Below are 27,999 nucleotides of genomic sequence, written 5' to 3' on the forward strand. Positions count from 1 at the left end.
ACCACCAGCTACTGAATGTAAAGACGAAGAAGTTAAACTCATCCCGTCGCTGGTCAACTATGGTTCTTATACAGTAACTCAAGCTCTGCAGGCGCCTGTCTCACGTAAATATTATATGGTCACATTTGTTTCGCCGAGCCGCCCTCAAAGCTATCCGTTTAAACATGAGAAGCGTTAAACCCTCTTTTGAAATGCCTGCTTGCGACGAAGCAGAATCATGTCCTCTTCCAGCTCATGACAGAATGAGGTGACGTAATTTGTGAGTGCAGACATGACGGAAATAGGAAAAGTACCCCAAATCAAGTAGAAAACGGAAAAGGGCGCGAAGGAAAAAGAAAAGAAATACGCGTGGAGCTAGCAAAAAGTAATAACCCACAAGCTATGTTCTTGGCGGAGCTATGGTGTCTGGAAAGCCCGCCATAGTCGATTTCTTTGCTTTTCAAGACTTCCTTTTTTTGTCCTCTTTTTCGTTGTTTTAAACTCATCGTAGGAGCTCAGCGGTTGAGCTTCATGCTTTTTGCCACAAAGTAGTGTAAGGTCTAGTGTACAGAACCCAGAATATAGATGACGTAATTCGCACTTGTATTCGGTTACCCGAAAGAACTGCACATTACGACTCCATGTATTATGAACGTATTACGTACAACTTGGTTTCCGAGCAACGACATTTTTTGGCCGTTAACACGTTACATTTTCGAAATTGGACAAATGTGGGCTTAGAGAAAGAGCTGCCGTCCATATCCGAGGGCAGCTTACACACTTTCTCAGCACAATCCCAGACAGTAGGTGTTGCATGAAACGGCTACAATACGGGATTTACACCTGCGTTGGGTGTTCCATTGTGCTATATAGTGACATGAGTTTCCAACGAAAGCAATAATAACACGAGGAAACATTATCAGCACATCCGAGTATAACCAAAACACGAGAACGCTTGCGAACTGCCTTCCACCAGACACGTTCAAAGGCTCCTGGTAGCTAGAGTCACCAAATAGGGGACAAAGTATCGCATTCCTTTTCCGCGCGGAAGCCGCCGTTCCGTGTCCGCGATTGGGCCCGATCGTGTCACGTGGTTTCTCCTTCCAAGAACGCGTCGTCACGTTGAGTCCCCTCCGTCCAAAACCGGTTTCCTCTGTTACGAGCTGGCTCGCCTGCGCGCTGTTCACCGGCGGAGAAGGAGGAGGTTGGCGTCCCGTTGCTAGGCGACGCAGCCGCGCCGGACCCAAGATGGCGGTCTCGCTCGCCGGCGTGGCTCAGTGTCGCTACTCTGCCCCCTATTTAGTGACTCTACTGGTAGCTATTTCTTGGCCAACGACTGGGGCACGACGGTGATCTATCACGGTCTTCACCACAGCACAAACGTCAGGCTTATTTCCCTTCGCGTTTCATATTGTGCAGCGCCATCATATCCTTTTGACTGAAAATTTGAACAACAATGTCTAGCTAGGTCTCACATTGGGAGCAGCAAAGGCATCTCGAACGAAGGCATATTTCTAACACGTCTAATTAAATGATTCGTTAATTAACACCAGGGGCAAAGACAAAAGAAAAGCAGCGCTGCTATTTTTAGTTAAACTACGAAAACACTTTTTGTCATATGGTGAGCATAATTGTCGCACGATCTTTTTTTTTTTTTTTCTAGTTTCGTAGTAGCGTAGTCTTGACTTTGCTGGTGAACAAGGCTTTCAGAACTGTTGTTCCAATATGCTATTTTCGACTATTATAAAATTACTCTAAAACGACAGAAATTTTGTTTAGCGCTATGTAATATATGTTTTTTTTTTCGCTGACTGAACGAAACCGGAACTTAAGGGGAATAATGAGCAGCCAATGTTAAGCATAATACGTCACGAAGTGAGGTACTGCTTTTAGTGAAGTAGTCACGGGTCATCAATGCGAAAGGGACGCAACTCAAACCAACAGCAGTGCTCCGCTGTCCTCTCTCCATCTGTGCAAATCTGTACACCGCTCATAGCCACAGTTACTTCGCGGCGCAAACACGGTATATATATAAAAAAAAACAGCGCTCAGTTACCCGAGGCAGGCTAGAAACATGAACGACACAAACGCATAAACCTCCAACGCCCAAGAATCGATTCAATTAAAATAGCCCAGGAAAAAGGTGCTAACGCCAGGGCTCCAGCCTAGACCCTATACCGATTTATGGTGAAGGACGCTACCGTTACACTACGTGCTATAACGGTATGCCTTACCGGAAATCAGTAAGGTCTGGGTTCGCGCCCTTCGTCAACACCATTTTCCCGAGATATTTCAGTCTCACTAATCATCTGGTTGGGCAGGACCGTTCGCGAACCGTTTGGAGCGAAATCGATTGACTAAAACGCCCTAATCGATTTCTACATAACCACAGGCGCGTCTCTAAAGCCACAGAATAACAGTACAGTCGACCCGCGTTTATCCGGACGGCTTCGTTTCCTGTGAAAATGTCCAGATAGCGGGAGAACCGGATAAGTGAAACACGAAAATCCAGAGTGATCCTAAAAAGACATCTTTCTTGACCATTACACAGAAAACTGTCCATTGTCATCTCTTTCATTCTAATACACGCATCCAGTTCTTGCAAACCTTTGCGAATGGCATTGACTTGCGAAATATTGTTCTGTTGCTCGCAAAATAATAGCGCTGTTCTCAGTGCCGCCCGCGCATTTTCTACCGTCACAGCTGCTGCATCCACGCTTTCAACCTCAGATTCCTCTTGAACACTGTCGGAAGCGACGACACTGACGATGTCGCCATCTATGATTGCAGCGCAAGGGTCCTCGTTGCGGACTTTCTCATTCTGAAATTACCAGATTGCTCAGTGGATTACTTTTGTGCAACGTGCAAAGTCGGAAAGGGAGAAAATTCTTCCTAGCAACAACGACTTTGTGTCACTAAAAAGAAGGCCACGACCAGGCTTCTGGACCTCGCTTGACTAGGTGTGGGCCAAGTGTCATTCCTGGACAATGACCGGATAACTGAAGCCGATTGTTGGGTATAGGTCACTTCTGTTCCCTGGAATTCTCGTCCGAGTCCAGAAGTTGAAGTCTGGATAAACGAGGGCAAAATACATAAGGAGGAATCCGTCCCCACGCTTTTTTGTCCGGATAGCGCAGGATCCGGATGCGTGCAGTCCGGATACACGCGAGTCGACTGTACTACGCCTGGTAATTTCTAGCGGGACCTTGTCTTGTTACTCTTGTGATATACCCGCTTGCCGGAGGCAGTGATTTATCCAGACCCCCCTAAACCCCCTAACACCCCCAAATGTTCACTGACACCCCCACCCCCTAAGTCTTTCACCAGTGTACCCCCTATATGGGGTACCGTTGCGATTTCAGCTTTAAACACATGTCGGTAATGATATGTTAGGCTGTAATGACGTAACTATAATAATGACCCCCCCCCCCATTTTTTCAAACACCCCTCCGTGCTTGGGATTCTGGATAAACCACTGGCCAGAGGTAGCCTCACGTGGTCAACGTCACGACCGCAGCGCGTTACATGCATGTACTTCCAACCCATCCAGTTGCCGGTGCTCTACATAATGAACGAAGGTTGAAGTGCTGCCACGCCTTCCTGCTACTCACGTACGTCGTTATGTAGTTTTCAGGAACGCAAGAGGTTTGTATTTGTTGCATTTCACGGCGCAACGATAATAGCGTAACACGTAAAGCCTTTTTATGCAATGCGTCGCACCACGAAAGTGACAGGTTTTCGTATGGCATTGATTTTCTTGCTCATTCAATGTCAAGGTTGTGTTGCGTCAGTACCGTGCCGCGAAAGACAGTACAACAATTCAGTTTCCATCCGACGGTAGCGTCACCTGCAGTTTGACGAGTTCCGGGCCCAGAACGAGATGGAAGAGGAAACGGCGAAGGACAGGATAAGTCTGAGATGCTACCGTCAATAAACCAATTACAGCAATTACACCAGCAAGCTTGCATGACCCTGTTCCACGTCAACTGTAATTCTCTCGAGTCCATGTGATCTGACGTGACACAATCGAGGTCCGGTGACGTGTCCTTGTCATGCCCGTGACGTCACCGGTCGGAACGCTCTGGATCTTACCTAAGCGTAAATGAAAGAGAAGTCCGTTTTATAATTTGCTTTGAGTTCTTGCACGTTGCACGGCATGTTTCGTTGCACAGTGTTACATGCACTTGAATTTCAGAAGACTGAGTCAAAGCACGAAACAAGCGATTAGGGGGACAAATTTGAGACATCGCGTGGTTGCCACGATGTCTGAGCGAAATACCCAGTAAACCATGAATGTCCCAAGGATGTCCCAAAATGGTCAAGGACGCCATCCCATCCGGGAGGCCAAATAGATGTCGGGATATTTCTTTTCGGTCGTTCAATAGTGTCCTGGCCATTTTGTCTCAGTTACTATCTAGGGTATATATTCCGCATCTAACGTAGTTCTGCGCGTACAGAACAAATAACATACAACCTTCGAAGTTGAACAGAATATTTATTCCACTTGTTTACGAAATGTGCATAACATGGCCAAACATGACCGAACATGAATTATATCTATGGGCTCGTGACAGCTTCCAATACTGCTGAAAAATTTCGAACGTGCGTGTTACACGGTTGCCGTCGCTTAGAAATAAAACGATGTCATCCGCCTGCGCTGATGTTTTAACTTCTCCAGTCCCAGTACACCGGAAATACAACAAATACTTGGTACGTACTATAAGTGCATTAACTTGTAGCTACCTAACTAAGAGAAGTACACTATGTATAGATGAGGCCCGTTAGTCGTACATGTCCGTTGTGAAGAGCAACATGGCGGCAGGACCACTGTCGCAAGAACTCCTGCTCACCCAACAAAAAAAGTCTGTGTTCTAAGTAGTCTGTTACCAGCTGAGTCACCATGGAGAGCCTAGGATGCATCAGCCGGTTCCTACTATTCTGGGCTACGGCTGTGCAGCGAAATTTCCGATGCATAAAAGATGTCGTTATCATAATTAGCTGTTCGAACCTTGTCCTCATCTGTTGTATCCGCGGATACCGGACGGAAAAGCGGCGACACACGAGTGTCCACAGAGTGCTTGCCGTGCCACGCACTCGTAGCAAATGGTCACTATTCTCCTCGGCGCCGAAGTTGGAACATGAGGGGCCGCTGAGAAGACCCCGTCTGGCCAGTTTGTCTTTCGCTTGCAATATATGCCAACTAGCCTTCCAGAAAAAGAAAAATCGCTCACTTCACTGTTCAGACCAGTCGGCTGCCTTCCCTTCTTGAACCTGCCCAAGTGTGCGTCACTTTGTTCGATGCTCTTCGCGTATGGGAGAAACTGAGGTGAGTCGGGCGTCCTGATCAAGCGCACTGTTCACATACCATCATTGCCGTACTGCAAGGTGTCCCAGAACATGTCTTTGAATTATAATGAAAAAACTACGCCACCCAGAATCATGCGGTCAACGACATTTGTTCTTACTGTGTTTTTGCCACCTCCTGATGTGAATATCATGTAACGTAAGTTTAATTATGTAAATTTTTGCGAACTGAGCTCGGAAATTTGCAAAGTAATTGTGACTTTTTTACCCCATCAATGTGAAGAGTGTGAGAGCTTATTGAAATTCATAATATTTGACAGATATATTGAGAAGCTATCCCATCAGAAAAAATAGCCGAACATGCTGCTTTTCGGCGCACCCAGGGCACAGCGCTCGACGATTTTTGAGCGCAATCGTTGCTACTCCGACGAAAGAAGCTTGCAAACCCACCACAGAGGAATAGTAGAAAAACTGACAGTTCTTGAACTTTTGATAGGAAAGGCAAGATCCCAGCGGAAGCCGGATGCCATAAGCAGTGCCGGTGTTATCTCTTTTTACTACCCAGGTATTTAAACCTTTCGTGTGAAATGTCTAACAAACTCGTCGTACTGTGTTCACCGATGGGTATAATCGAAAGAAGGAATGCCGACCTTCACACGAAAGATTTCTACATCCTTTGGCGGTGCAAGGATTTCCTGCAAGATAGCCTTATCTTTCCGTCGTTCTGCTGATCAGCTGGATTAGTCATTCCGTGTTCACATCGGCCGTTCATAGTAAACCATCGGCATTGAAGCCACCGAAGCTACCCGCAAGCGTCCGCGAGTGCGGAAATGAACGGCCGGAACAGAGCAGACACACAAATGTAAACGTGCGAACTCGAGCACTTCGACCCGAAGACAACACAAAACCATGGCGCCAATCCGCCACGTGATTCAGACGAGGCCAGAGGCCCCCAACACCTAGCTGATGTTTACGTGAGCCGATACCATGTACACCCTCGAAAGAGGAGGGGCAGTCGGCAAATAAAGATGCTCCCGAGGAGTCTGAGTCGTGCGTCTTTGGTCTAGACAATCGAGAGAGAAATTGTCTATACAAACTAAAGCAAGGAGAGGCGAACAAGCGCGGCTGGACATGCCTCCAACGTCTCCTGTCCCCAATGTCTCTCCTCAATCAAATGATTCTCATGCAATCGGAGCGAAGAAAACCGACAACAACGTTCTGATGGCCAATCAGCAACAAGGCAGCTGACACAGCCAATCGCAGCGCTTCACGGCTTTTGCGCCAGTAGCGACGTTGTCTTCGAAGCGGCACTTTCGAACGAGCTTACCACGACTGGTCTGAACAAAGCCATCCAAGCCGAGCCGAGCCAGCCACAGGGGTGACACAAACCCGCCACTGTTGTAACTACCCTCAAGCGGGTGCATGCTTTTCGCAGAAACCGCCGTCTTGTCGTGGTCACACGTCATACGCAATGCCATTTTGAGGTCATGTGACTTTGTTTACATGTCGTTTTAACCCTTGCCGGCATATTCCCGATGGCATAAAGTCAAGAGTGAAGAACTATACGGTGCTTCTTTCACAATATGGTATCCCATTTCTGCTCGCGTCTTCTCAGAGTGAGGAAAATGTACTACGTTACGATTCAGAAGTAGGTTTAAGTCCGTGCACTGCGTTACGACAACATCATTGGTGCCTTATCCCAATGTGCCTTTTTTACGTAATTACCTGATTATCGGTATGCTTTGTACAACATCAGATTCTAGTCAGATGTATGCACATTTTTAATATATGTCGATGATGGTCTGATGAAAAAAAAATTGGAAATGCGTTCATGCATTGTATAAACTACTTGGGATTGTTGCCAGTTCACTTTGTACCTGTCAAGAGCAGCCGCGTACAGCAAATAAAACGTTTGACTTGGAGCTTTGCATTGAAATCTTCCTTTTAATATTTTAATAAACAGTTCTAACCATCAGAAAGCACTAAATATAGTCGCAAATGCACTATAATAAAACATTTCACGCCCGATATAGACCCAGCTATCTTTCGATGTGCATTTCCTGGATCTCCCGTGGATTGCAAAATGACGTAAGAATAACGCTGACATGTTGCTGATGAAAACGGGACGTTTTTCGATATCTCCTGGAAGCCTGAATGTCTTATTGTGGCTGTGAGAATTGCCGCAACTCCACGCGAGTTTCCCGCTGAACGTTGCATTCCGTAGCCATATAACTCTGCGAAGTACACGTTACATGTGTGTCGAATCGTTTTATTTTATTTTATTTTTTCTAACAACATAATAGGTACTCTTCACCAAGGCCAACCAGATAAAGGTATATGCCTCTTCCTCGTTTGCTATGCTCACATATGAAGTAGGATGTCGTCTGTTTCAGCCAATTGCTGTAGACGATTTCAAATACAAGCTCACTCCGATTACCGGTGGCTGTCCACTCCTTTTTTGGGGGGAAGGGGGGGGGGGGCAACAGGTACAATTGTATTTTGAAGGTGGTGATCGGGGCATCGACAGAGGCGATGCTCTACTACATTGCTGGCGATAATCTTGTCCAAGAAACAGTAAGATAATGCCGGATTTAGTTCCCCTTTTGCCCCAAAGAAGTCCACTTTGTAGCGCAGTTGCGATGCTTGAAAGAAGACGCGTTGCCTTCAGAAATATTCAGTTCTCTTTCGCGCTCAGTTCTTTGTCAGATTACTTCAAGAAACATTTACACCTTCGCTTGCCAAGTCCCTTCATCACGCTTATTATCAAGAAAAAACGGGGAAGAAGCAAAGGCGGCAGAGTACTTGCGTCTCTCCAGGAAAACACGTTGTAGCTGGACAGTAAGTGCTCTGCGGATGGAACGCACACACACAAAACACAACCCTCAAGGGTTCAAGAACATAAAATACATGTCACTCTCTGAAAAGACAGACAGCAGCAGGAATCTTTTGATTACCGTTCACATGGGCTCGTGATTGCCCTACACCTGCACGACTTGATACTCCCGCTGGCTGGCTTTGTCGACGACCGTCATATTTCAATCTCTGGCGTTCTTTCGCACTGTGGCTTCTGTTGTGTTTGTCGGTTTGTTTCCGCCTCAAAGCAGTTACTTTCCATCAAGTTCACCGTATGCCGCACCCTCATCCTGTCTCGTATGTACGTGTGTGCGTGAGAAAACGTGTAAGAGAGAATGTGAAAACAGTGAGTGCATGTCCCTGTTCGTCGAATGAGGCACTTCGGCAAGCCTTTAGTACGCCGTGCTAGAAATGAAGGAAAAAGCCGCTGTGCTGTGATAGCTAGCGCATTTGACCAAGTGTCAGATCCCTGCCGCTTGTGTCTTGCTTCCTCGACGACAGCCATATTTAAATGTTTTAGGTAAACTGGGGAGTCGATTTGAGACGGGGCCAGTAAAGCAGTAGCACACTTCCTGTTTTTTTTTTTTTTTTTTTTGTCGAAGCACCTTATAGAGTCAGCGTTGCAGTAACTTGGCAGATTTTATGACTATACAAAGAAGAATCAATCTTTCCCGATTAAAATCTCACCTTGTGGCAAACGGTCTCTAGGTATAACTACCGTCTGTCCATACTTTCATTAAGTTTTCTCTGTAGGATTTTTCACATCTTATGTGAACAGACACTGCAATCTTATGGGAAAGCTGCATTTCATAACTGTCACCTTCCTTCAGATACAATTTCCTCTGAAATTCTGCGCATAGACATCCTTTCTGTCATGATTAATACGGTATCATACTGCGCGTTTGCTTTGCGATGATGGTACTCATTTGCTGCACGTCATCTGCGCTGATATTCTTCCTGCATCCATTTACCGCGGCATTTAGGAATTCCTTATAGACACCATATACTGTTCAGTTAAACGTATTGAAGCATGCGCTCGCAAGAGGATGACAGCACGTGAGCCCCGAATCTGAAACGATAAACCACACCCTATATGTTTTCGTTCCGTTTTAGGAGAGTCTTCTATTTTTTCTATAAATAAGCTAGAAAAAAATGTTACTGTACGCGTTAGCGAATAGTATCACGGTAGACGGAGAGGACTATAGCGGAACAATAGCTCTAAGCCCATTTATTTGCCCGTACGTGACGTACTGCGAGGACGTTTTATTGTCTGCTCTCAAGGCCTATTGTCTTAGCAGGCGCCCATGCTCCCCGTTTGCATAAACACTACACTCCGAGGAAATATCAGCTCGGAAATTACTCTTCTGCTCGTGGACTTTACTCCTCACTTACTCTAATGGAAATCTCTTACTCACTTTAATTTCTCACAATTTCCAGCACACATCTAACAGTAATGATGGTAATAGTACCGTGATATGTTACACGTAAGGTTTGCCTGCGCAGTGTGGCGACATGTTGCACGTACCGCACGGTACGGCAGGGTAACAGTGTGAACGGTGCATTAACATACAACACGTGCCAAGAGAAGCCTTTTTTGTTTCTTCTTTTACACACTTCCTGTGGGCTGTACTCCCGTACCCCTTGCAATAACTTACCGTTCCTATACTAGCCTCCGATTTATGTTGCGCCGTGGAATGCACGTTTATTTTTATTGATACCGAATAGCAGACGTGATAACTTCAGTAAAAACCCACTCATACAGGGCAACGCCATTTCTATGAAAGCCATATCTCTCCTTGACACAGTACTGCACTGACCTGAGCGAAGAGCGCCTCGGGGTTGTCGGCGCGCCTATACAGAAGCACCCTCGAGATTTTACATCAAAATGCAGATTCACGCCGGATCCCGTCGAGCAACAACCTTCAGCGTCCATGTGTCTTCCGCGTACATTTTTAAATTCGTGTAGCGCTACGATGAATTGTTTTGTTTGCGTGTAATGTGCCTAGCTGGTAACTTTCAATGCTCAGTAAGGATAGATTTCCGGTTTGAGCCTTATAAAATTTACTTCAGACCTCAGAAGATTTTTTAAAGAAAGCCACATTACCTACTTCATTCACTTTCTTTCTCACTCACAAAACAAGCCTACGACAAATGAGAATTCTTATCTCATTAAGCGCTAGAAAAAATATATATCTCAAATGTGTATACCGAGCCATCTGCCTCCTGCAACTTCTTTCCACGTATGGTTAACCGAGAAGACTTGCTAAGATTTCAATTTCAAGCTAGGCGTACGACGTAACATACTTACATAACAGATATATAACATAACACATCACATGGTGGTAGCACAGTCTCCCTTTCGAGCGTGGTTGGAGAAGCAAGGACGTAGGATTCACGAACACGTTACGTATACGTATGCGCCATCTTCGAAGTCGCGAAGAGCGAAGATATTAAAAAAACAAACGAGAGAAAGAGGGAAGGTGTAGCTATACTGGTTTCGTGTTGCCTTACAGGGTTTGTGACATGTCATGAAAAGTTATCTCAGATAAACGTAAAAGACGGTTCTTCGCATCGTTGTGAACCTGCACTGAAAGTTTCGCAGCGAAGACAGTAATAGAAGCGGAGGAAATGGGCACCGCGAATATCGCAACTCACGCGGCTCTGACGTCACAGCCCTCGCCGCCGCGAGTGAGGCAGCGCACGAGAAGTCACGTGCCGACAGCTGCCAATGGGAATGGACTGAACTCTGAGCTCTGTGACGTCCGCGCTTTGCTCGGGTGTGTGTTCGAGGGCTTCTATCTCGCTAAGTACGACCCGTAGAATAATTATAGTTTTGTCCTCAATATTCTGGCGTGCAGTACAACGCGTCCATGATGTAATGAACCACAGCTATGAAAGTGACCCAGCCCAGGAAGTGCTGAGGTGGCCCCACTTCTTCTTTTCTGTCTTTTTTTCTTTTTTTTTAATGCAATGAGTTCCGCAACTAATACAAAGAGCACATGCGAAAGAACGAGAAGGGCAGGTGACCCGCAAAGCGCCCTGGGGGACTCTGTTCCCTATACGCCTTTCAAAAATTCTGGGGTCTTGTAAAAATTCCGGGGTCTCGTAAAAAGCGTGCCAGAGGATGAGGGAAGGAGGGATGTTATCAGTACCCCTGGCAGAGCCGATTATGTAGCTCCTGACGTAGATCGGAGCAGCTCAAGCGGGTGTACAAGCAGCGGGTGAGGTGAAAAAGAAAGAAAGAAAAAATGCACGGGGGACTGGATGATATCACGCGAGCTGCTCATCGTGACGGCAGGGCGCGACTGATTTCTCCGAATGCTCCATTCTTTGTAAATGTCATTGCGCTGTGACGGTAGAGCGAAAGTATTTTGAATTGTGGCTCCCAGGTGGATAGCTTCACGGTTGAGAATCGCGAGCAGAGCCGTCGCGATGTCAAAGTCCGCCTGGGCCACGATAAAAATGAAGCACCCCCCCCCCCCCCCCACCTGTTCCCAAGACATCCATCGATCATGCAGAGGAAAATTTCCCCTGTTGAATGTTGATGCACGCTCCGGCTACTTACACACAACTGGTAATTTATTAGGTTGCAAAATTTAAGTGTGGCAAACACAAACATAAGTTTTATCATTTTATTTACCCGCAACAATTTTTTTTGGGGTGCGGGTGACAATTATGCCGGATATCGCTTTATTGGCCACCTTGATGTCTTGACTAATGTAACGTACCTTGTTACAGTCCGGCGCCCCCTTAAAGACGGCGCCCGGGGTGACTGCCCCCTCCCCCCTCCCCTCTGGGAACAACCCTGGTCTCGAGCCACGTTAAATGTCACTTCATTGCACCTTCAAAGAGTTTGATGACTTAACTTTTAACTTCTCAGAAAGGTAGAGCCAGCGTCACTGTATGTAAGAGATATCTCAGTGACAAGCACTTCCTGGTACATATACGTATTCTATACGTAATATTTTTCTTTTTTTTAGAACATACTATCAGCCCAAGGGCTACAATAGGAGTGGCAGCAGAACAATGATACAACGAAAACAGAGAGAGAGAAGATACAATGTAATATAATTCTACTAAAAAAATCTGTCTAGTGCTGACATGAAAGTGTCAACGCTAGCACAGTTTATCACAAATAAAGGTAACTAGTTCCACTCGCGAATGGTACGAAGGAAATATGAATAACGGAAGCAATCAGAGTGAAAACTGAATTCAGTGAAAAGTTTATCATGAGCTCGCCGAAGTGGGCGACCGACCAGCGGTTGCAGATACCTCGACCTGTCGATACTTAACATACCACTGTGCATTTTATAGAGAAATTTCAGTCGGTTCATGTCAAACCGTTTAAACATAGTTGGAATACCAGCCCTAATACGTAATCCAGAAACAGACACTGTCGAACGATACTCATTGTAGATGAAGCGCAAAGCTCTATTCTGTGTTTTTTCAATTTTCTGCATTACGGACTTAGTGTACGGATGCCAGACAGGGCTTGCGTACTCCACAATGGGTTAAACTAACATTTTGTATGCAATAAGTTTCGTCCCCGATGTAGCGTGTCTTAGCGACCGTTTAAGAAAACAAAGCTTTTTGAATGCTTTTTCAGCTACCATGTCCAGATGTAAATTTTATGACATATTTGACTCAATATGGCCACCGAGGTACTTGAAATTACTGACGCGATTCAATAGGACACTATTAATAGAGTAAATGTAGATGGACTTCCGCTTTCTACGACAGACACTCATCACAACACTTTTCGCAATATTAAAAGACATTTGCCCTTCGCCACACCACTTAGAAATATCTGCGATACAACTGTTAAGTTTGATTTGATCTGCAACATCCATTATCTCGGTATAAATTACTGCATCATCAGCATAAAGCCTAATATGAATCCCTTTGTCACATAGACTTGTCAGGTCATCAATATGAAGAAGAAACAACAACGGTCCCAAAACGGAACCCTGAGGTACTCCGGACGCAGCTGGCAGTGCGCAAGATCCCCCCTCTGATAACTGCACATATTGGGAGCGGCCCGTAAGGCGGCCCGTAAGGCGGCCCGTAAGGCAGCCCCACAGCCAGTTCAAAATTTAGTCGTTAAAGAGGTGCTTTATCTTATACAGTAACTTTTCGTGGGAAACCCTGTCGAAAGCCTTAGATAAATCTAAGAAGATTAAGTCCGCCTGTCCGTTACGATCAATGACTGATGATAAGTCAAATGTTAATTCAGTAAGTTGCGTTACCATCGAGAAGCCTTTTCGAAGGCCATGCTGGCCAGGAGAAATGACATTGTTACCTTATAGAAACGTGATTATATGCGATGTCAATATATGCTCTCATGTTTTACAGCATGTAAGCGATATAGGTCTATAATTGGAAATGCTTTGCGGATTACCTGACTTAAAAACAGGAATAACTTTAGCAACATTCCAGTCACAAGGTAACGCACCGTCCTTAAGGAATTTTCTAAAAATTACACACAGATATTTGGAAATCCATTCAGCGTATCGCTTAAGGAATTGATTGGGTATCTTATCTGGCCCTTCAGATTTCTTGGTGTCTAATTTGAACAATAAGTTAAAAACACCAACTTCCGTCAGGATAGGGGAGCAAAGTTTATTCCCAACCCTACGATCTACGATAGAAGGAAATGTACCGTTATCCTTTGTGAAAACCGAATAAAAATAATGATTAAAGGCGTCTGCAGTGACAGAACCAGGACCACAAGTCTCACCATTGATCATAACGGACTTAATCGCTCCTTTCTTTGGTAGGATGTAGCGCCAAAAAGCCTGAGGGCTAGTCCTCATGAAATTTGTAAGCGTAGTCTCATAGAATCGCGACTTCACCTCCTTTAGCTTCCTTCTTAACTCTCCACTAAGATAAGATACATGGTTAACAATCCTTTGCGAGTAATTCCGTTTAAGAGATTTCCTAGACCGCGCGATGCACCTTTTAATATGCACGACCTCACGTGTAACCCATGGGTTCCGTTTACGTCGTTTGATCAGTCTTTTAGGTACATATGCATTTAATAAAGACGCAACTATCTCACAAAATCTTACCCAAACATCATTAACAGAGACGCCAGGAGCATACGAAAATTCCGTAGAGTTTTCGTAATTGAAAGAATCACACACGTAACATGAAAAACGGTTAGGACCAACTAAGATTTATTTGAACAAGAACTTTCGTGCAAGAGACTGCACTTCTTCAGGTGCACCTGAAGAAGTGCACTCTCTTGCACGAAAGTTCTTGTTCAAATAAATCTTAGTTGCTCCTAACCGTTTTTCATGTTACGTGTGTGCTTAACTCTTCGCGGGCTCCTTGACAGTGTTTCTCCTGTATTTTTTGTTTCCCTTTCCGACGTAATTGAAAGGCAAAGAATCAATAATGGCAACATCTACCGCTCTAGTAAAATGAAACACTTCACGCTTATCTGGAGGATCCGTTATTAATGGTGCCATTGTTGTTGTGAAAACAACCATGTCATGATCGGAGATACCGGTTGTTACCTCACAGCCACATCTATCGGTTTGGAACTTATCATTCACAAACAGCAAGTCAAGAACAGACCGTGAAGTGTCATGTGATCGCGTAGGCTCCGTGACTAATTGGTTAAGATTATGCGAGTAAACAAGATCAAGCAGATAAGCAGCCACAGGTGAAACGAGTGATCCCAACTGAGGACGCTCCCACTTTATACAAGGCATATTAAAATCACCGGTAAGCAGTAATCGACAGCACTTGGAGACGTGGTTGCATATGTAATCATTTAGTTTATACAAATACCCAACGGGGGAACCAGGGGGTATATATACAACACCGACTACAAAGGAAAATACCGCAGTGTGTATTTGACACCATATTGATTCGACATCAGCAATATCAGCTTTTCTTTCACACTTGATACCATCTCGTATAAACAGTTCTACCCCACCACCTCGTGAAAAGCGGTCCTTACGAAAAATATTGTAGTTTAAAGGGGTGACTTCATAATCTTCAATATCAGGCCTAAGCCAAGCCTCAGTCACTGCGATAACATCGGGTTCGTGCTCCAGGATGACACTTTCCAAAAGCTCCTGTTTATTCACAATGCTACGGGCATTTAAATTTACCAAAGTGAACTGTTCACCGACTTGCTGAAGTCGTCAGGCAGACGGGATCTGTTGTGGAAGGGTTCCCTCACGCGAGGACTTGGACCTGGTTATGGGACCGCCGCCACTCTCTTTCACTATTGGTTCTAATGGCTCTCTGACGCGGGATCTCTCATCCCAGACGTACCTGACACCATTAAGCAGCAGCTTATCAAAAATAAGTTTTGCTTTTGCACCTTTCTCTCTTTCATCTCTTGAGCTATTCCACAAGTTTCTGCGAATAGTGCGAACGCGAAGTGAAAAATCTTCGGTGATTGAAATACCCGTGTTCCTCAGGTGATGACAGGATTTGAGCACTTTGACCTGGTCAGAAAAATCAAGAATTCTCATGATTACAGGACGTGTTTTGTTTGACATTTTACGGCCTAACCGGTGTATCCGTTCGATGCTCTTAACATGTACGCCTAGTTTGTCAGAAAAGATATCGTTCATAACTATGTTGTTGAGAGATTCGCTGGTTTCACTTTCGGACTCTACTATGCCGTGAATGATCAAATTATTCCTTCGTATTATTCTAATGCGCATTTAATTGTAGACATACCCTTTCTATTATTCTCTCTCGCTTCACTTTTTTTTTTTCGGTGGGCTTCCACCACACGGTACAAAAATAACACCATGAGGGCAACGGCGTTGTCGAAAATGCTTCAACCTGATCCCTGCACGTGTTGGCAAAATTGCATTTGGCGCCAGTCCCCGAAGACAACGTGTTGTATTGTTCTTAAAGAGTGATCAAGATCGCATGTGTAGGACTTCCCGCAACTGCGTCTTCCTACGAAATTTGTAAGCGTCCGTCTTGTCATACCCCTCGTTGCAGCACGCAGCGACATTACGTTGTAGTAGCACGAGATGTTAGAAGCTGAAGTAATTTCGTGGTGCGTAAGAAAGGTTGCGTAAATTTGGAACGTACAATTAATGGGCTACTACATGTCGCGCATTTTCCCAGACATTCGGGTTGTTTATGGCACCGTATCAAAAATAAATTATTATTATTATTATTTAGGTAGGCAGCGTACGATGGACGGCTTGAAGTTTCTTCTGTTAGAATACGCACAATGAAATATTACAGCTGCCAATTTTAGACTGGTCTTTAAAAAAGCGAGTGAAGGAGTGCGTAAGGTATCAAAGGTAAGGACCAAAGGTACAAAGTCGATGTCGGATTAACCATTAGGATGACTGATATACCCGTACCATATATTTCATTGAATTACGGACGCAAATATTTATAATGCCACTCTATTCTTTTCGTGCCAGCGGCCTCTCTTCGGTGACATCGTTGTCAGTTGGTTTCCATATATTTTAGGGCGGTGCGAGTACTCGAAATTTCGAGTTCGACTCGAGTCGATCTCGTACTCGACTCAAACTCGACTCGACAAATGATGACTCGAATACTTTCGAGTACTCGATATCGTTTCAAGCTCGCGTTAGATGCACATGAAAATCCATCACATGTTAGATATAACCTGTCACAACGATTCCACCGTTTGGAAACACGTATTTTGCGCAGCCGTGATTGCTGTCGCAGTTCCGTCATCTTGTTTTCACTATTAGCTTCGCCTATAACCTCGACTTGGCTCCAGACTGAGTAGTGGCTGTGAATGGCAAATCGGCTTCAACTGGCTACTGCTGGCCATGGAGGCGTCGCGCGCGCGGAAGCGTATCCGACATGGGAGGAGCGCATTTCATAGTTTCGTTTCTTCGACGGGAAAGTCTGTTTCTCTCATCAGGAATGCAAATAGCCTAGTGTATAGTGATACACATCGCGTTGCTGGTTCATAAAAGTCGGAGACGTCTGACAAGAGTGAAGAAAGTGCGTCTGCGCAAAACCGAAAAGGGCTGGAAGCCTTGTGTAGGACTACGAAAATTACGATTAGATTACTAGGTTACGAAAATTTCCGGTACGAACGCTTCTTTACCGCGCCCATAGAGAGTCGATCATCGGTGATTGACGTTTTATGAGCGGCGCTACTCGGTCCCTAAAGTAGATTCGGACAAGTGGTCACATTTTTTGGATACTATAAACACTACAGAATGAGTTCAATTTTCACTTTTATCCTTTCTTTGTGGTAGCAATTTATGAAGTTGGCCCTGCGCCAAGGAGGCAGTGTGGATATGTTATCTTGGTTGCGGCGTGCGCTCCCACGACAGACCTCTTTCACAAACGCGCAATACTCCCATTTTAAGCATATTCTGATTCGATTTCGTTTATTACAACGCAAATAACGTCTCTGAATGCGTTAGACAAACAGATTTTTTTCCTGCATGTGTGGGCATATATAATATAACTTGCACTATTGCTGTTCCTGCTGTTCCAAAACTAACCGGGAAGAATAGGAGAGTGATGAAATAGGAGTATGTGGTACAACAGGAAAGTTAAGCCTGAAACTAATGTTTTCAGCAGAAATTATTATGTTAATTTCCGTTTTACTCCTTCAATGAACTCTGTCACTCAGTTACATGGACAACATGCAGTGTTCACGTTATTTTCCACAACTCATGAACTTCTTGATCCAGAGGGTTGATATTTTCAGATATTATTTCTGACAAAGGTTGCCACATTTTGTATATTTTAGAACTTGTACATTAATATTTTTGTTCAAAGTACAGGCGTATATTCGTAAGGGTTTCTGCTGTTCGCACCAATGTTTTGGTGTCCCAAAATCAGTTTTGGAAATACATGGATAGCTTTGTTTATGAAACTTACATCATTAAATAGAGCATTGATTTGGCTACATTTTCCCATATACCAACATATTTTGAAGTGATACTGTCAGCCACAAAAAATATATTTGTAAAACCACCCAAAAATGCCTATTTTTGTGGCGGTAAGGAAAGTGTTAAACCGCACGCTGTAGAAATACCAGTTCTCCTACCCGTAACTTGTAAATGTTTTATGGTTGTAATATTCATTTAGCAATGTTGTCCTTAGGTGGCACATTTTTTTTATAAAGCTCTTATAATCGTCATTCATTTCATTTTTTGTTGACAACCGTAGCACAAAAGAACATTTTTAAGGGGAAGTTGGCCAAAAAGCGGTGGTAAAGCATCTCGAGATTTTCTACCTTCCTGCTTCTACACATTACCTATCATTTAATGGAACGCCAACTACACGAACTCGACTCGATACTCGAAACAGTGATTTTGGTATTACTCGAACTCGACTCGAACTCGAAAATTTTGCTACTCGCACAGCCCTAATATATTTGTCCTGTGGAGCTTCCAAACCGTTAAAATGAAACAATTGTCAATAATGTCCTAGCACTTCTCAGGCAGTCTTCAGTCGCTCTTATTTCTCACACGCTTTGGGTGCTTATTGCTCAACGCAAATCTTTCCTAGACCAAACCTGTACCTCAACTCAAACATGCGCTATTGTCCCGAGGTAAAGCTATAGCTTCTTCCACGAGAAAATTGCGCCCCTTCTGAAATGGTAGGAGGATCATAAGATATTAAAGACTTGTCAAAAGCAAAAGTACCTAGCAAAAAGCGGAGTATTAAAGCTATTTCGAGCAGAAACCCCCTTCTCGATATTAACTGCTGATGCTTTTCCGTGTGTTACATGAGATATTATGCTCTGTACTCAGCTACCTCTTGAAGTCGGCCCAGGACGCACACTGCCCCCCCCCCCCCCGTCCCTCACTCCTTCCTGCTGTCCTCTCTAAACCTGTGCACGTCTGCACCCCGCTCGTAGCCGCAGTTGCTTCGCGGCACTAACAATAAATTATTTTAAATACTACTAATTCCTTGTTAGAGGAGGAACTACTAGCCAACTATTTTTAGAGGGAGCAGTTTGTACACACCTCTAACTATACGGCAAAGTAGTTTACATCTGCAGATTGGGCACGTTCGGTGATTACACGGGCAAGGCGCGCTTCTCCTATTCTGCATACGATTGTCGCCACAGGCCACGGCCGCACACATATACGATGCAAGGAAGGATGTTAACTAAATGGGAGTCGCTCACGCACTAGCTGATTGAATAAGGGTTCGAGGAGGCCATCCGTTTCGGATGATACACCGGAATCTCTTTGCTATATATGCGATGTTTTAGAACTAAATAAAAGCGGTCACATTTATGACCAAGTTTTTACGATAACATAGTGATTTCATACTTTTTTACTAAAGAAAGTATACCCGATTAGTAAAAAAAAAAGGAAGCCGATTAGTAAAAGAATATATACCTTTTCGGTGTATAATGCGCCTACCCAACCCTCACCCCACTATCACAAAAAAGAAAAAAAGAGAAAGAAAGAAACATGTCACCATGACCTGGAAGGGACGTTATTTTCACGTCCGTGAGCATACGGGCGCTAATAGTGAGCGGAAACTCTAAACCCCAGATAGTCGTTACCTTCCAGGATAATCGAAGCCTGTTTTCATTAAGCTGAGTACGAGTTGAAGCGGAGTTTTATTATCGGTTTATCAAGGACGCGATGTTTAGTCGAAGCCATCAAACTCAGATCCTGACCGGGTCCGCGTCATAACAGACTTTTGTCGCGTCGTCACTCTGTGCCTCAGACATAGCATTCCTTGATAACCAAGTAAGAACAACAAGCTGGTGTATAGAGTACGTGAAAAAGACATCATTTCGTTGAGTTCGAGAAAGCACAGGAAGACACGTACCACAACGAAGTGTCTGTCCTGTCCACTTCTTCGTGTTATCTATCTTCCTGTTGCTTGATAAAACTCCAGGAATTATGCCCTTTTCGAATTCCTTTCTTCTTTTTTTTTCGAATTCCTTCCTAATAACGTCGGAGACGGACGCATATTGCACTGCTGGGAGGACATCATCTTTCCTTACTTCGACGCCTCGCGATTCCTCTGGCTCCCCGCCAATGGACTGCTGACATTTTCCCCCCAGCCATGCTAAGCAGAGTTGATCCAGCGCTCGCTTTCCGCATGCCTCGACGTACCTCTCGTCCAAATGCCGCATCAGTTGATCGAATGCACCTCGATGTGGCTTTTACAGCGCAGTGGCGTTACGCTTGAGGCAAGCCGACTCTCCCCAATGCAGTCACTGCGGTGTTAAGAAGATCTAGAGCATATTCTTCTCCATTGCCCACACTACCAACCTTCCCGAACCGTACTCTCCGGATCCCTTAACGAGCTGGACTGTCGCCTCCTCTCTCTCACAAAATTCCTTGGTCCCTGGCCGCATCCAGCCCACCAACGCTCTGCCCTCAAAGCTCTCTTGAGCTTTTTGGACACCATAGGACTTCGATCCTTATTGTGAAGGGGCTTATTATTTCATTCCCCGCATCACCACCAGCAATGGGATAGAGTATCGCCTCTTGCGAAGAAACTCCCCATACATCATCTCCTAATAAAGTTGTTGTTGTTCCTAATAACGGCAGCTTTTTTGAAAGACTTTAAGACCGCTAGACAACTCGACGCGTCCAACGCTTCCTGAAAGCACTTAGCTACAGTTGGTTGGGTTCGGTTGGAGTTAAAATAATGTGGCACCATTAACGGGGCACTAAAGCGCATAAATATCTGTTCGCGATATGAAAGATTCCGTCATCCTGAGACTAATGCAAAAGGAACGAGATTCACCCGCTGCGAATGTGCGAATAGGGCGAATGTACGTCCAGGGCGGCCGACTTCTAAGAGAACTGTGCCGACATGAGTCTGAATACGTCTGAGGAAAACCCAGAAGAGACCCCATACAGCACAGCCGGTACCGGTTTTCGAACGTGACATGGCCAGCACGGTAGGCACCGGGCCTCGCGAGCTGGTGCCCTGCATTGGTGGTGGTGGTAGTGCTGAGAGAGCTCGCCGTTGTCGGCCTCACAGAGGTGGGCAACGTCACGATTAACATTCTGGGGGAATGTGCGTCCTGGGCCGACTTCTAATAAAGGAACTGCGCCGACATATGTCCTGCAGCCGTATGAGGCAAAACCCAGGACAAATCCTAGACAGAACAGCCGACTCCAGGATTCGAACTCGGGAACCTCCCAGTCTCGACGTGATGGCGAGCACGCTAACCAGTGAGCCCACGCGAGCTCCCCGAGTATAAACTTTCACCAGTTGTTCGTACACCTGCTAATCAGTGACTGGACCATTACCACGTGACTCCCGTGGTATGCTTCGAGTTCCCGATATCGAGTTCGGTATGCGAGTTCCCGTGGTATGAGATTTCGTTTATAGGTTCACGGGTTCATATCCTGCAGGGCCAGCAGAGAACTAATTTTTCTTTTTTTTTCGCCGCATGCCACACAAACATGTCAATAGCCATTTATTGTAGATAATGGTGGTAATTTGGGCGTAATAAACCGACGAAGTTACAGCGCAAACAAAGCAAACAAAGTAAACAAAGTAAACAGCAGCTAAAGAAAAGACACCATCAGTTGGATTCGAACCCATATTCTCCGATTGCCGTAAGGTTGCCTGTGGGAGGAGCCGTGGGTGGGGATACCGACTCGCACGTGTGAACGCGGTCTCCAAGTGGCAGATGGGACATTTCGTCATTACGGCGTATTCAGTCGTCATTTTGACGTCAAACTCCTTCATTACACACAGCTTACAATTAGCGCGCACTTGCTATTCTTCCTACGTTGCACTGGGAGTGTATTCGAAATAATGAACGTTTGAGTATGGAATATACTTGCTTCTTAAGTTTTCTTTTCCCTCCCTCTCTCTTTTATGTTTTTATTTTTGTATTAACAAACCATTTTACTTCAGCTCAAGAGAGAAGCGCTCGGGAAGCCGACAGGGAAATACAGTGATCGTGCTCTTTCATATGGAGTTGGAGGATTTTATGGAGCTCGAAAAAAAACAAAAACATTTTTTTGTATTTTTTCTGTGTGTATCATAGAGATGCACAGATGGGCAGTAGCTACCTTATCTGTAGTTTCACCATACAACTATACTTACTACTTCTAAAAATTTTAGTTTAACCAGTAGTCGAACTACATTTTCGCAGCGGTAGAAAAATAGGCTTTGTGGGTACTACGGTTGTGAGTACTGCGTTTAGCTATATTTTTAACAATATGCAGCAACAAAAACAACAATATTGTAAGATGATGAATGGGGAGTTTCATCGCCAGGCGATCCATGCATTTGTTCCAAAGCTCTCAAGGTCTCCACAAATAGCGCCAAGGCGCATCGCTAGGAACAAAACTGGATAACACCCCAAATAAACATTTCTTTTCCTTTCCTTTTTTCTAGGGTCTCGTCTACACTGTAATCTAAGCATGCTGACACGGTCCTGCACAAACGGTTTAATTCCTTTAAGATTCAGTGAAAGACACCTCCATAAATTTTTCGTCCCTGATGGCTACAGCGTGCTACGCGAGAAACAGCAGACATTCTTGCAAAAAGACCATTACACAGCTCTGCTATTTTTCCGACCTTGTATGGTACGCAAATGAAATGTGCCATATCAAATGATTTTGATGCGCTGAATTCTAATGTTACAATAAAAATAGTCAATCGGCTCAATTTTTTATGGTACTGAAGAGTATGAATTAATACTACGCAAATTGTGTAAGTAGTGCGTATAATTTTAGTCATTACTTTTCAGAATTATTATTTCTGCAAACTTAAAGCTGCAGGTACAGACTGTCTAAGCGAATTTTCGAAACTTTAATTCCAAAAAGCATTGCGCTAATTAATTTTACAATAAACTATGTAGACACTATTGAGAAACAGTGATTCTTCCCGTTCACTGGATACCCGGTTCTTCCTACTTATTTCTTGTATTCCAGCACTGTTTTTTTGTTTTTTCTTGTCTCTGTCCAGCAATTGTTTGTGCTGCAATAACTGTTCAAATCGGTTGTTATCATCTGTAGCATATATAAGCTGCTGTCTGATGCACAGGTAATGGAGCACGGAACGCATTGGCAGCATGAACGTCACCTATGAGTTAGGCCATCCGATGGTACTCGGCATGCACAGCCTGGGCCTGGGCCTGGGCCTGGGCCTGGGCCCAGAAGAAGAACAGTCTCTGTTCGAAATATCGGCGGCTTCTGTCCTGAGGCAACTCCCTTCCTATGCCCTATGCCTGGCTTACAACGAGTGCAGGCGGTCGTCATAAAGTATCTATGTTCTGCTTTATCCCTGCCCAATGCCATTTAATAGCTTCTATGTGCGGTCTCTGCCAACAGTCCAGAAACATGCCGGTTGAATTCTGATTGTTGGATGCAGCTTGTTATGACAAGATTTGGAAAGGGCTGAAATTTTCCATACAGGAAAACACATCCCAATTATGGCAGCGCAGATTGGAGGGAGGAGTTGGAGTAGAAACTCCTCGAAGTCGTGCTAGCATCTCTTTAACATTCCCTTTCGAGATTTTCGCGTCATTATGATCCAGAAATGTAGTTTGTTCTTTGATTGCTCTATAGCCACCTCGCTCTATAAGCGATTTTTGATAAACGCTCATTGGCTGGAGATGGCACCTTATTCGTGTGGCGACATAAAAAAGCGTAAATGTTACAGGGCTACAAAAGGAGCTTCGGCGCTCGGAAACTGATTCCTCCTAATGGACGAGAAAATGGACGACGAGGGAGTCCTTATGATTCACTTAATTTTGTCTTTCTATACACTGGACAAGTGCTACCCTTGCAACCACAGAGTAGGCATAGGCACTTCGCAGATGTATAAGCCAATGGAACGTTCTCGGCACTATCCTCCGAAAACTTTATTTTGTTGTCGAATTGCTGTCATTGTCTGCTAACAGCAGAGCAAATTCATACTATTACTTCGTATCATAACCGTTAAATGCGGCCCATTATTCTGTGCGGAATTAAGCGCAATTGAATTGTTGTCATTTAAAAGTAGTTGTGCAGAAATTATGTTTCGCGAATTTCCCAAATCAAATCCTTGATTAAAGCATTCTGGTTTATTGCGATAGCGACACAGAGGCTTTCAAAAAGTGTGAATCGCGGATTCGCGTCGACTTTTCCTGATAAACAGATCCGTATGACAGCAGCTGACCAAGAAGGTTGCAAACGAAGGCCGCATGAATCTCATTCATTTTGAAATTGTGCCTGTTAAATATCACTACGCATGTACTGATGGTGTCTTTTCTTAAATCTTAAATCACTACCTAACGTACACAGCGTCAGCGATACGAACCACAGAAATTTTGAAATGTCCATTCGTAAAGGATCACCACAGTCACATCATTCACGCTTCTGTGGGTGACTAGCCTTCCCGTATTTCTCGCTTTGAAAATATTCCAGTCCCACACGACATCAGAAGTGCTTCTGAATTTCACCAGACGTTGAGAAACACTCTTGGTTGGAGAATATGATAGAAGGTAACTGTCCTTTGAGGCTGGAACACACAAACTGGCAAACATAACAGAAGCCTCAATGTGCCTGTAAGAACATGAAATATGCAAAGATCGCACACGTCGATAAAGCCAGACAGCGGTAATAATCCGGTTGGACGTCACGTCTGCGCTGACACGATTCCTTCGGGAATCTAAACTCCTGCGCATTATCTGATACGTCCTATGCGCAACGATTAGTGAAGGAGCTGTTTCTTCTGTATTTTTTCATAATTTTCTGTATCCAAGCTGTTTGTATCTTCTGTTGTTTGCTTGAAAGCTTTAGGGAATAGCAAGCCCACATCGTGGCTAACCTTTCCCTTCTCTTTTTTTCTACTTTGCATTAAACATATCCCCCCCCCCCCCCCCCCCGGTTGGACCGTAATCAAGAAGTGATTCCTGCTGCAGTCTGACATTTGCGGCGAATGCCATGTTCTCAATCCGTTATTTTAAATGTAGCTGTAAAAATTTCACACTTTCTGCGTGTCAACTTCTCTTTGCTTTAAATTGCACCCTGGCTTCAAATTGTGACAAAAAGTAGAGAAAATGGCCTCATATTATACACAGGTGTTCCCACTTTTGCACGTGTACTGTTTACTAATAATGAAGTGCCGCATAACTTCTTCCTAACTGGCTTTCCCGATGTGAGGCTTTCCAATAGGACATACGTTTACATCCCCTTAATGAGTCAGCGTTCCATTCCACACCCATGCATGATATATTGAATAAACGGGTTCACCGGACAACGTCTTGATCGCCCTTCCCACACGCAGGGTAACTCACCTGAAACTCTGTTGCGCAATGACGTCAGCGCTTTTTCTAGGTTGCGTATGACTAAGGCTTCCTTTCGCGCCTTCCCGCGCGCCGGTATAAGGTTATGTGCATACATAACCTTTGAAAGCACTTCTACTGAGGTCGTCTCCAATCCAGAATTAAGAGGAAAGGGGGATTTATATACTCATTTATTTTACATCCTATTACATCCATTTAAATCCTTTTACATCCATTTATTATACAGAAATCATTTACGTGATTTATACTCATCTAAAGTATCTGGGCTTCCAGGTCGTCAGTCGTTTACAAAAGACGGGGAAAAACAACGAAGAAACAAATCTAAACGAAACACGACGAAGCGTACAGGCGTGCGCTCAGGACAGTACGAAGAGTGCAGGAGAGTTTGGTTATTATATGCGTCCTGGGCCGACTTCAAAGGGAACTGTGCCGACAGTCGTCTGGAAAGTCTGCTGGAAGAGCTTAGGGGAAATCCTCAGACAGCACAGCCGGTGGTATAGGATTCGCACCCAGCACCTCCCAGTCTTCAGCACGGCCTTGGAGTATCCAGCAACGCCCGAATGCTTTTATCCACTCAGCCACACCGCTGGTGCGTATTTTTGTTGTTGATTAAAATGTAGGTGTACAAGGGCGGACAAGTCTAAGCTTCTCGCCATTCGCGTTCCCACTTCTTCCACCTTATTATCATCACAAAAACGAGGAAGTGCAATGAATAGCAGATGGGAGACGGAAGTTTCAACCGCGGGGCAGCTGAGAATGGCACTCAGGTGGCTTTTGAACAAACAGAAAAGGAGGTAGATTGTCCCTCTCAATCATACGAAACTCAGTATAGCGACTGTCACGCCATTCCGTGTAACACCCTGTGTCACGAACTCAAACGCGCTCTGAAGCCTACACGCGATGAAGTCTATATAACAAAACGAAATATAAAGCTGACGTGTTTGCCACCTTCCTATGAAACGCAGTACACATGTTAGGAACCCGCCACCTGGGGATCAATATAGAACAGATCATTTTTCGCAAATCTCGATGCCGTGACTGACAAAATGGTGTTCAGGCATCCACGCCGGAGAACTAGCTCTATAATACAGTGTTTCCCAAACTTTTGGCGGTGACGGACCACCGGAAGCGATGAGAACCAATAATTCACCGACCCCCCCCCCACGCGCACGCACGCACACACACACACACACACACACACACACACACACACACACACACACACACACACACACACACACACACACACATCGTCACAGCCAGTGCATAACCGGCAACCTCATCAGCTGCTGCGTGCTTTCGATACAGCTTCATAATTATACGATTCCGGACTGGTTTCTTCTTCTTGTTTGTATGTGTATGACGCGGACAAACGTGCATTGCAGGACTTTTCTATCAGAAATTAGAAACTAGCCGTTGAAGCATGCTTGTAGCAATTTTGGAAGTTCTGGGTGTTTGGAAATCGGGCAGCATGTAGAGCGTGTGTTTGTGACGACGAAAATCCTCACTGAAATGTGAGAGACGGTCGCGGACCCCCACGGACATTCTCGCGAACCCCCAGGGGTCCGCGGACCACACTTTGGGAAACACTGCTGTAATAGACAGTGTTAGTAGAAAGTTCATTACGTACGTAATGAACTTAACGATAAATATAAACGATAAATAACTTAACGATAACTTCACGGCTACGTAGCCGTGAAGTTATCGTACGTATGCCGTACCCAAATGGCAGCATGCATGACTCGGAATCTTATCACTCGACATATCACGGTTGACGTAAACCGTCAACCGTGATATGTCGAGTGATAAGATTCCGAGTCATGCATGCTGCCATTTGGGTACGGCATACGTACGATAACTTCACGGCTACGTAGCCGTGAAGTTATGAAGTTATTGTGAAGTGATTGTTAAGTTATTCAAAGTTATTCAAAGTATTGCCATTTATAGACACGAATTATGTATACCCAGTACTGTTAGGACAGAGGGTGAAATGCAGTCACCACTCTGTGCCGTTCATTTAGTCCTGAAAGGGTCTAATTTTTGTGCCAATGCGTTTAGTCCACAAAAGAACTAAAATCACACCTCTTTTTTCCTCTTAGAGTGCAGTTGCCAACCGAAGTAGAGCATCTACTACCAAATGAAGAACAAGAAAAACTCAGAGTACGCGTGAAAAATAGACTATACTTGCAACGAAGCGCTGCCCATCCTGCTTCACACTGATTCCCGGGTAAATTGAGAAATTTTCCGGAGCAGACGCAATAATCGTGGGTTTCCGTGCTCGCAGTTACCTAGGGAACCGAAGAAACCCTAATCTTCTTTCTTTTTTTCCGCTTCCTGTTGACCTTACAGCGATGGCCATTGTTACGATGTGTAGGCTGCCACTTGTGCAGGTGTCGGTGGAATGCATGGGACGGGTGGTGAAACCCATGCGTTGTGAAGCTATGAGCCCGGTGACTGGACATGCCCAAACCGGTTTAGCTGCTCTAGGTTGTAGTGATTGTTTTAGATTAGGTAAGAAACGTACAGCGCTCTACAGGACGAAACCGACTGAATGTCGTCATTGACGTCGTTAGGGTCGTAGTTAGTGTCTCGTGGTGGCCAGTAATTTTGTCATCGAACCGAATTAATTTATGCTTGAGAATGGA

At 44.7% G+C, this 27,999-nt stretch overlaps 1 protein-coding gene and 1 long non-coding RNA gene across 5 annotated transcripts in view; one reads left to right on the plus strand and one right to left on the minus strand.

Moving 5' to 3' along the window:
• LOC135388782 (glycine receptor subunit alpha-2-like) overlaps positions 1-27,999 on the minus strand; it is a 90,928-nt gene that overhangs the window by 59,975 nt on the left and 2,954 nt on the right. Inside the window, exon 1 of one of the 4 annotated variants that reach the window (XM_064618579.1) lies at positions 27,539-27,636. The exons of 1 other annotated variant lie outside the window; for it this stretch is intronic. The gene's annotated coding sequence lies outside the window, so the exon portion shown is untranslated. Of the gene's footprint in view, positions 1-8,085; positions 8,170-8,237; positions 8,393-27,538; positions 27,637-27,999 lie in introns of those variants that run through there. 2 more of the 4 variants (XM_064618577.1, XM_064618580.1) reach the window with 2 other exon arrangements.
• LOC135388786 (uncharacterized) lies at positions 46-27,964 on the plus strand. Its single transcript, XR_010421513.1, has 3 exons — positions 46-104; positions 25,628-25,943; positions 27,454-27,964. It is a non-coding gene; the product is annotated as an uncharacterized LOC135388786 (long non-coding RNA).

The sequence above is a fragment of the Ornithodoros turicata genome, chromosome 3 (genome assembly GCF_037126465.1).
Source record: "Ornithodoros turicata isolate Travis chromosome 3, ASM3712646v1, whole genome shotgun sequence".
NCBI classification, from domain to species: domain Eukaryota; kingdom Metazoa; phylum Arthropoda; class Arachnida; order Ixodida; family Argasidae; genus Ornithodoros; species Ornithodoros turicata.